Consider the following 9,560-nt stretch of genomic DNA (forward strand, 5'->3'; position numbering starts at 1 on the left):
TGCACCACAGAGCGATTAGATCATTCTTGGGAGTTAAAAAATCAACATCAGTTTTGACCATTACTGGGGACATGGGTTGGGAATCACCAAAGATCCGACATAAATGTCAAATGCTTCGACTTTGGAATAGACTTGTGAACATGTCTGATCAGAGACTTACAAAAAAGATATTTCATTGGGACATTCTGCATGGCCATCCATGGGCTAAGGGTTTGAAATCTCTGTTTTAAATGATTGACCTGTCTTTCATTTTTCAGAACAGGTTACTTTGTAATATTCAGGATATTAGGACCAAACTGTTTCTTATGCATAAAGAAAAATGGTCAGTTGACATATGGTGTAAACCAAAGTTACGAACTTATTGTCTCATAAAGAATAACTATAATTCAGAACTTTATGTTAAGTACAACTTAAACAAAAGACAAAGATCCCTATGTGCACAGTTACGCTCAGGAACATTACCATTAGCCCTAGAGACCGGTAGGTTTCATTCCACTCCAGAGGAGGACAGAACCTGTTTGTTGTGTGAGCTCGGGGAAATTGAAAATGAGGTGCACTTTTTGTTTTACTGTCCTGTTTACGAGGACATAAGGGATGTCCTCTTCAGTAAAATGACTTCCATTTATGTTGATTTCTTTTGGCTGGATGATTATGAAAAACTTGAGTTGTGTTTTAGGAAAGGAACCTTCTTTGTAGCAGTTTTTATTTGCCAGGCCTGGGAGAGAAGGCAGAATGTTTTGTTTAAGATGGAGCAGTGAAGCAGCATGTCATTTTGTAATCAAATGTGACCTGATGAGATGTGGATCCACTGTAGCTGTACTGTTGGTGTCTTGTAAACCCATGAGAGTTGGGCACATTTTTGTGCATGACACGAAAATAAAAAAATATCTATGTATCTATCTATCTATGTTATCTGGAGCTGAAGTTCAAGAGATTTGCTTTGTTACTTTGGAAGTATTTTGAGTCGTGCGTTCGTTTGTAGGGGCCTTCTTATTTTTAGGGGGAATTCCACTTAACGATTCGTCATCATTGAGCCTTCATCGCCATGGCCATCATCATGGACAATGACGCCAATCACTGTCATCATTCATCAGTAAGTAACTCAACAAACAGAATGAAGTATAGCTGAATGTGTAGCATGTGTTTGTAACGGTTGAGGTTGTGATGGACCTCAGTGCCAGGCCGGAGCCGGGCGTTGCGTTTCTTCCAGCGATGAGGGTTTTGATCTCGACATCATCTCTGGCTCCAGGAATGGGCTAATATTAACAGTCATCTGAAATGTCCTGACTTCTGCCTGCACGTCACACACAATTATGACAAATTCAAACAAACACAGCAGGAAAGTGAAGAGCGGGCGGCTCAGTATTTCTACAACATATATTCATAAACGTAATGTCACTCATCAACATGTCTACAAACCCACAGTCAGTACACACGGCATTTGATTCATGCCAGGGAGGAGGCTACTCACATATACCCTTCTACTGCCTCTTAAAGAGCTTTAAAGTTAACTGATTCAACGTTATGAAGGCCCAACTTATAAATCCTGTAGCTGCTTGTTCACTTAATTGCAGCTCGGTGATGATTACTCCCCAAGAAATAGTTCCAACACATAACTTCCCACGAATTAACAAATTGTACTTTTACCTTTCCCGTTTATTTACGGATATACTCTTGTGTTAATCGGTGAGCTTCAGAGGTGTTGGTGTAATTTTGTTGTTTTTTGCCGCTGTTTGCCGCTACTTCCAGTCTTCATGATAGGCTAAGCTAACCACAGTTTAGAGTGCTTGCTCTATCATAAATCATAAGAATATGGGCAGGTGCACACCGGTCTGCTAAAATAATAAATGCTACAAATATCCTTTGTGTTTATTTATAATTAATTTAGGCTAGTTAATCTAAAATTTATCTAGATTCTTTTTACCCTACCAACCAATCGATTGGTTGAGGTACAATTTTGGTTGACCAAGATTCTCTTTGGTTGATGCAAAAAGTAGGTTCAGAAGTCAAAAGTGGTGTGGCAATCTGACCAGACCTTGCAAGAGTGTCTGTTAGTGTGTGTATGTGTGTGTACTATGATGGATCCAGATGCAATCTACACACACTCTACTCAATCTGCAGAGTGACTCCCTCACTCACGCAGAAAAAACACATTGGGTCCACATGTATCCGGACTGGTCATCTCACATACCCACAACTATTTCAGTAATTAAAGTCTGCACACACTAACGCACACACACACACACACACACACACACACACACACACACACACACACACACACACACACACACACACACACACACACACACACACACACACACACGTCAGTAGAGCAGACACAACAAAAGTGTGTAGTTCAGCATTTGGCCACCAGGTGACATAAAAGCAGTTGTTGGCACAGGCTTGTTTGGAGGAGTAGATCTGCTGTGTGGGAGAACTGGGGAGTGATGAGATGAAACCTAAAAATATAAAAGACAGAAATGGAGTAAAATAGAAGATTTGATGTGGGACAAAATCAAGAGCAACATACAGTGATAGATTATTTTTGAGCATATCATTATGTTGGTAGGAGAGAACAGGGCCAGCGGACCTAAAAATAAAGTCGTTCTGGAGGTTTTCTATTAAACTTGCTGTAGAATGTTCGAGTAACCTACAAGAACCTCTGTAACCACTTTCATTTAGTACAGTTCCTCTCCCTTTTTGTCTGTATCACATTTTGCAAGCAAGAAGTTTTCCAGTTTTGGTTTGAAAACTGCCTCAGGGTCCATATCCAGACTTTTAACTATGGTCGGGATTCAATAAATGTTTGCATATCATATTTATTCAAATCAGTTATATTTCATGCACTTCTTGTCTTTTCATATTGATCACTTCTGCGACATTGTGCAACCTTTATTCCCTTATTCACCTTTTTAAAGGGGTCAATCTCTTTGTAACTGTTAAACCAACCACGTTCCAACAAACATACAGAGGACATGACCTCAGTGACCTACATGATAACTGTAATGTTTGTTACTGTGTCAGCATTTATCTAATCATGACATCTGTTTACACTATGACAGAGTGCCCCCCCCCTTCCGTGCATCATCTCCTGTCCCTCCTATAAACACGTTTTATTCCATTGATCGATCGATTACATGATTGTGCGTCCCAAAACGAGTGCACGACAGTGTCACGAGGCTTTTCTTTCTGATGTTTGGGTTACGCCACACCACTGGTGGAGGTGGGGGGGGGGGGGCATGACGCTGGGGTGCTACCGACCAATGAGCTGAAACGGGAGCACCGGTGGTGGCGTCTGAGCAGCAGCATCTCTCTGACTCCAGACCGAGGTGATAATCGGGGATGCTGGCGGATCTAATCAGGGGGGTGATCGGATGACGGACGGTTAATCTGAGGACATCGGTGATCCGGTGATGTTCGAGCAGGATCCTATCGACGTGATTAGGAGAAGATGGAGAGGGGACTGCTGCTGTCACCGCCACACACACACATCACTAGTCAGGGACTGAGAGGTAATTCACTGAGTGCTGCAATAGCGTGATATAACCGGTTTGTGGAGCGTGACAAAAAGCATTGCTTTTTAGGTTTAGATGTGAGCAATTTGTTGCTGATTTAATTGCAGCAGACTTGCACAGTTGATAGTTCCAGCATTTGCTCGCCCTGCAGGCTCATGGTGTTGTGTTGTAGTTTGATTATAAACCAGGATCCAGAGTGCTGATGACAGCTGTCTGATGGAGGTGTCTGTTCACTATTGAGTTATTGATTTCTGACCCAGCAGGCCCAGTTTGTGTGTGTGATTAGTTCTGGCTGTGTGTGTTGAAAAGGAACATATGTTTGTTTGGATTGATCAGTGATCAAAGCAAGTTTCAAGTCTATTCAAGTTAGTTCAAACTGTAGTGAATGAATGGAGGCCAGCCGCTTAACAAAGAAAACACATTCATTTACTTTGGGATGTTTTGGCAGTAAATGGGCAATATGATAACACTGATGGTCCTTTTTAAATCGATATGCTAAAATACTTATATTGTTAAATTGTCGGCAAATCCCATTAAGGAATGTTGGTTATTCTTATGAGGCACAGCTGTGAATACCAAATCATTCATAGATCATCAGATGCAGACAGAGAGGGTGATAGATGACGACACAATGCGACCTCAGACTCAATATCTCACTTATCTCTGTGCTGTACATTGATCTGCTCACCTCAAGCCAGCACTAAACAGACTGGAATTATATAATCAGACTGTGGCTTCTACCTGTAGTTATTATAGATAATTGACAAGAATATGTTATTTTCTGCTTGTGATAAATAACAATCATATAACTGTCACTTTTTCAAGAGAGTCTTTGGCTATGTGAAAATAAAATCAGATTTTTTTTAAGGGGTATTTGGACTCAGATCTGTTGGGTGAACATCACAAAGCACATGGGAGTCTGAACAGTCCTATTGGTATTCATGTCACCTTTACATCTCCAACTCCACATCCTCCACACACATCCGTACAAAAGCCACAATTCAAAATCTTTCTCCTCATCCTCATTGTCATCTGCTCTTAAATTTAGCTGTCTTCCACTGATGATCGATTTCTAAATTAAACTGTCACTGCTGACGTTGCTGGCCTCAATGCTTACGTCTGTACGACAGCGAGTGACGACTTTGTCATTGTTCTTTTGCGCATGTGGTACAGTTCAGGACGGAGACCAGTTCACACTGGATGGTGGCCATATTTAAAAAGTTATTTGAACAGCCAAACCAAAGGAATCGGATGTGAGCAATACATCTGAAGGAACAAATGCCGATTTTAATCATCACTTTAACAGTAATGTAGTCATTTATATTATAAGTGTATTTACTTGAGTACAGCTTCAAGGTCCTGCCACCTTACTTGCTTCTCTATTAATTCTTGTCTTTCCTTTTCAACTGATCTGAAAAATCCCTAAAACTGGAGACACAAGGTTGTCACTTGGCACTGCCAGTACACTGTTTACTGTTCATATTTGAGCAAGTTTTACATACATTTTAATGCTATTAGGAAATTTAGATAGAAATGCTGTGTATGTGCAGCAATGGGTTTTTTAAGATGTAGAAAAAATAGAAAAGAAAAAAACACAGAAAATAAAGTCTCATGGTTTTCACTGGACAGCAGTGTTGAATGCAAGACTTTTTACTTTTACAGTGGTATTTCCGCTTTTACTGCAGGAAAGCGTTTGAATACAGGGCCACTGCTAAAAGGTTATTATTTGAGACAAAACATCACGCTGACTTATTGATTTTTCTTAAGAGTGGTGTTTAGTAATATGATCCTAGGATGGGGGGTTGGTCTGATGCTCATTAATAATAAATGCAGTGGACTGTTGACTAGGTTTTAGTGAAAACATCTGCCATACAATAATAACGGCCACATGCGCTCAGTGAACCAAACCAAGTTTTGCAAATCACATCATGTGTTGAATGTGTTTAAATGTAGATTTTTACATTGGAATCATCCCGTTTATGTCAGAGTAGCACTACGGCAGCGTGATGTTTCCTGGATGCTTTTCAACGTATCGTCATTATTCCAGCTCTCTGACGGACTCTTGGCCTTCTAAACACACACTGAACATTCTGAGAGACACTCATCGACAGCTTGTAAAGAAACGACCGGGTTAATTAGACAGTTACATCTCTCCCAACAGACCCTCAATGGAAACACAGGGAGTGAGGAGGTCTATGCCTCATTCTGTACATATGGTGGTGGATAAAGTTTCAGAATACACCTCTACATCTCATGTCAGAAGCCGAATAAAAAAGTTCTGGCAAGATAATGTAAAAAGACACCACAAAAAAAATGTAGCTGCAAAACAAGTGTTTTTCCCCCCATTACACATCCGATGTCAGAGATGTACTCAAAGAGTTTCTTGGCTTCTTGTACAGGAACACAACCAGCTCCCCAATGTTTAGCAGAAAGAGAGTTGTTTAAGCAGTTTTCCTGTCAATCCTGGATTATGGAGATGTGTTCTATAGATGTGCTGCTGGTTCCACAGCTGGGTTGGTAATCATGAGAGTGATCTCAGGACTTCTGTGTTTGTGAAAGTTTAAAAAATTCAAACATTTAAGGCCCATTCAGCAGATGCAGCGGGCGGAAAGGTACTTTCCACAAGTCATTAGGAATTCCTGAAATTTGAAAAGTGATTTTGTTTGGTGATGCTCAGTTGTAGTTTGTCAACTGTGTTTTCCGTTTACAGATAATTGTGTGACGCCAACAATCAGTATCTGTGTGGGAAATGACTTTAAGTGCAGCTTTAATGTATGTACTCTGACAGATGGAGGGTGAGGTAATGTATCTTTTGTGAGCGAAGACACTGTCACAGCTGTTATTTTGTCAGCTGCCAAAATAGAGAAGGAAAATAGAAGAAGTTAGTGAGGGAGGAACTTACAGTAGGCATGACAGGTTGACATGGGAAGAGGGGGAGGGAAGGGTTGAGGAAAGGTGTGATCAGGATAATCACAGACCCCCCTTCTTCTCCCTCATGTCTCCTCTGTTTTCTTCTTCTCTTACTGTAACCCCCCTATTATTATAAATCAACACAAAGTCTAATATTTTTTATTCAACCCAGTTCTCAGGTTATCTGATTATCAGAACAGCTCTCCTGAAAATAAACATAGTAACTCATCCAAGATAATCTGATCACAAGTTGTCATACTGAGAATCTAGCCTTCTGAGCTTATAGCACAACATTCATCAGCAAATATTTACATACAACATAGTCAAAATGTGATTTAGCACAAACAAAAAATGGCTAACAGCTAAACAATAATCTAACATTTTGAGTGAGCTGGTGGAAGCCGTGATTATCTACAGTGATGGCTAATTATAGTAAAATAAGCATTAACGCTTTGTTAAAGTGGTAATTAATAGCTCAAAATTTAGCAACGGTAATAAAATAAGAGTAGGGACAATTAAGGCTCAAACAAAAGAGACGAGTCACCTTGTCTCATGTACTTTTAAAATGTAACCTGAACCAGGAAAAAGCAAACAGCACAGAAACATTGTAGAAATGATGTATCGTATGCGGATGCAATCTATAATATATATCAGGTATGCAGATGCTTAAATAAATAAAAAGTAATAATAATAAAAAAAATAATAAGTAAAAAGAAGTTAAGATGAAGAGCCAATAGAGCTGTTTTTTATCTGAGTGTGACACCTTCTTGTAAGTATGTGACAACTCTTAATTAGAGCCCTAGCTCACAACTGTTTTGGCTTGCGACCCTTTTAAAAGAGCAATGTCTCAGGTTGAAGAAGTCCATGACTCAAAAAATGATGTTTCTTTCTAAGTTGAATCTAATTACTTTCTAAACTCCTGAAGAGATAAACTAGCAAGTTTCTCACAAATGTAAAATCAGAGATTTCAGTTCTATTTTGTGAAATATCTCATGATCCGCTACCTGGGATCCCTTTGGGGGATCTTATCTCTCAGGTTTTGAAACAGTGTCTTAGACTATGAGCTCAACATATAGACAGTTGAAAACACAAAGATAAACACCCATGACTCCAAGTGTAGTGTGCAGTAAATCACAGAGAGTGAAGGGTTGTTATTTTGGCTGATTGCATAACGCGTTTGGCTCAGCAGAGGGAAGCCTCTCCGTCCAACCTCAGATGTTCTGGGTCCTCCTGTGCTCAGACCTGCACTCCTACTGCCCCTCAGCACTCCTGACCAAACCGGCTGCACGCGTGGAGGCAGGTATGTGAGGATACTTCTGCTGATCGAGATAGAGAAAGGAAAGAAAGGGAGGGTTGAGAAATTCCTTGAAATTATACAAAAGCCAACAGTACATGTGTCTGTGAATGCAGACTACAGGTAACACAAAGCTCTGAATCTGGAATGTATTTTCCCCCATGCTGCAGGTGTTCAGGAACATCCAGTTTGAGTTATTTAAAGGGCCAGACTGCATGTTTTACACCTCATTCTATTCAAGTCTATTCTATTGGGTAGTTGTTATCTGGTACACAATGAAGTACCTCATTTATAGTCCTGATTGCTCATTACAGCCACAGTGTGAATTGGGAAGCTGTTGATCTCTATAATCGTTTTTTTTGTTTGATGCTTCTTTAAGTGAAAATCAAAAGGTTACCACATTTAAGATAACGGCACACAATTTCCATCCAATTATACTTTGCGTGTCAGTGTTAAGCTGCCTATGAAAGAAACTCAACACTTCCTGTAGATGTTTCACAATTAAGGCCTCAAGGAAATGGAAGGGATTGTTTACACTAAACAGTTGGAGTTTTTCTTTTAATATGAAGATGATTCTGAAACAGAATTTAGAATCATAGCCTAAAGCAGCAGTTAGTATAAATTGGGACCCACAAATGGGAGCTGGTCAGACTTCAGGATGATCGACCCTACAGTTTGTCTGTTTCTCTGTTCAGCTAAGGTAAATAAGGGCACCATCTGATTATGTACAACAGCAATGGCCACAGAGACGGCCGTTTTAGTTCAAACTAAAACTAAATGCGGTTTTTTTTGTGCAGAACTGTGTGTGCACACATGCAGATACACACTCCAGCAGGCCACACCCTCCTGTTTGGAGAAGCACTGAGGAGGAATTTCCCATGGACGTTGATCCAGACTCCCGCCGCTGTCTGTCTTTGATCCTACACTCCCACCACCAGCCTCAATGTGCTGCCTGTCTGTGTGAATCAAGTCAATACAGCTGCACTGTTTGTCTTCTGAACTGCTTTTCTAAGAGAGCAATAATAGACTCAGTTAATGTGGTTTCATAAGAAAGAACTGTCATCTGTGTGTGTGTGTGTGTGTGTGTGTGTGTGTGTGTGTGTGTGTGTGTGTGTGTGTGTGTGTGTGTGTGTGTGTGTGTGTGTGTGTGTGTGTGTGTGTGTGTGTGTGTGTGTGTGTGTGTGTGTGTGTGTGTGTGTGGCCTGCAGGCAGAAATGTGAAAGCAGGTTGGCGTTTGGATTCATACCTTGTTTTACCTGCTGGAAGCGTGCTCCAACATGTCACACACACACACCTGCAGGGGGAGGAGGAAGAGGAGATGCATAAACACACACATATACGGGTGCCCTCTTTGTGCTCCACCCTGCCTTCAAAAACTACCAGAGGCAAGTAGTCAATTGACAGCTTAGTGACTGTTTTACCAGAAATGGCAGGAAGACGTTGGTGTGGTTTTTACACATGCTGATACACACACACACACACGCACACTTACCTAGTGAAGCGTCTGTTTTGGAGCATGCTGAAACAGATCAGGCTTTCATGCTGAACCAGGCAGTGTGTGTACCTTTGCTCCCCACTGGTGTTTACCTCCTCTCTCTGCTGCTGCTCTCTGCCACGTCAAATGACTGCCTGGGTGCTTGGCTCGCTCCTCGGGGAGCCTCGCGGCCAAACAAGCCTGACTGTGGTTACTCTGCTCTGGGTCTGAGGAGTCAGAAACTACTGGCTGGAAGATTCCTCCAGCTCCAACTCACGGCTGTAAGCGTCTCCGCCTGGTACTTTGGCCCACGTCTGACTGTTGGAAGATAAACTGATGTGTTCAGATCCGTGCAGGCAGTCAG

The sequence above is a fragment of the Anoplopoma fimbria genome, chromosome 8 (assembly GCF_027596085.1).
Source record: "Anoplopoma fimbria isolate UVic2021 breed Golden Eagle Sablefish chromosome 8, Afim_UVic_2022, whole genome shotgun sequence".
Taxonomy (NCBI): Eukaryota; Metazoa; Chordata; class Actinopteri; order Perciformes; family Anoplopomatidae; genus Anoplopoma; species Anoplopoma fimbria.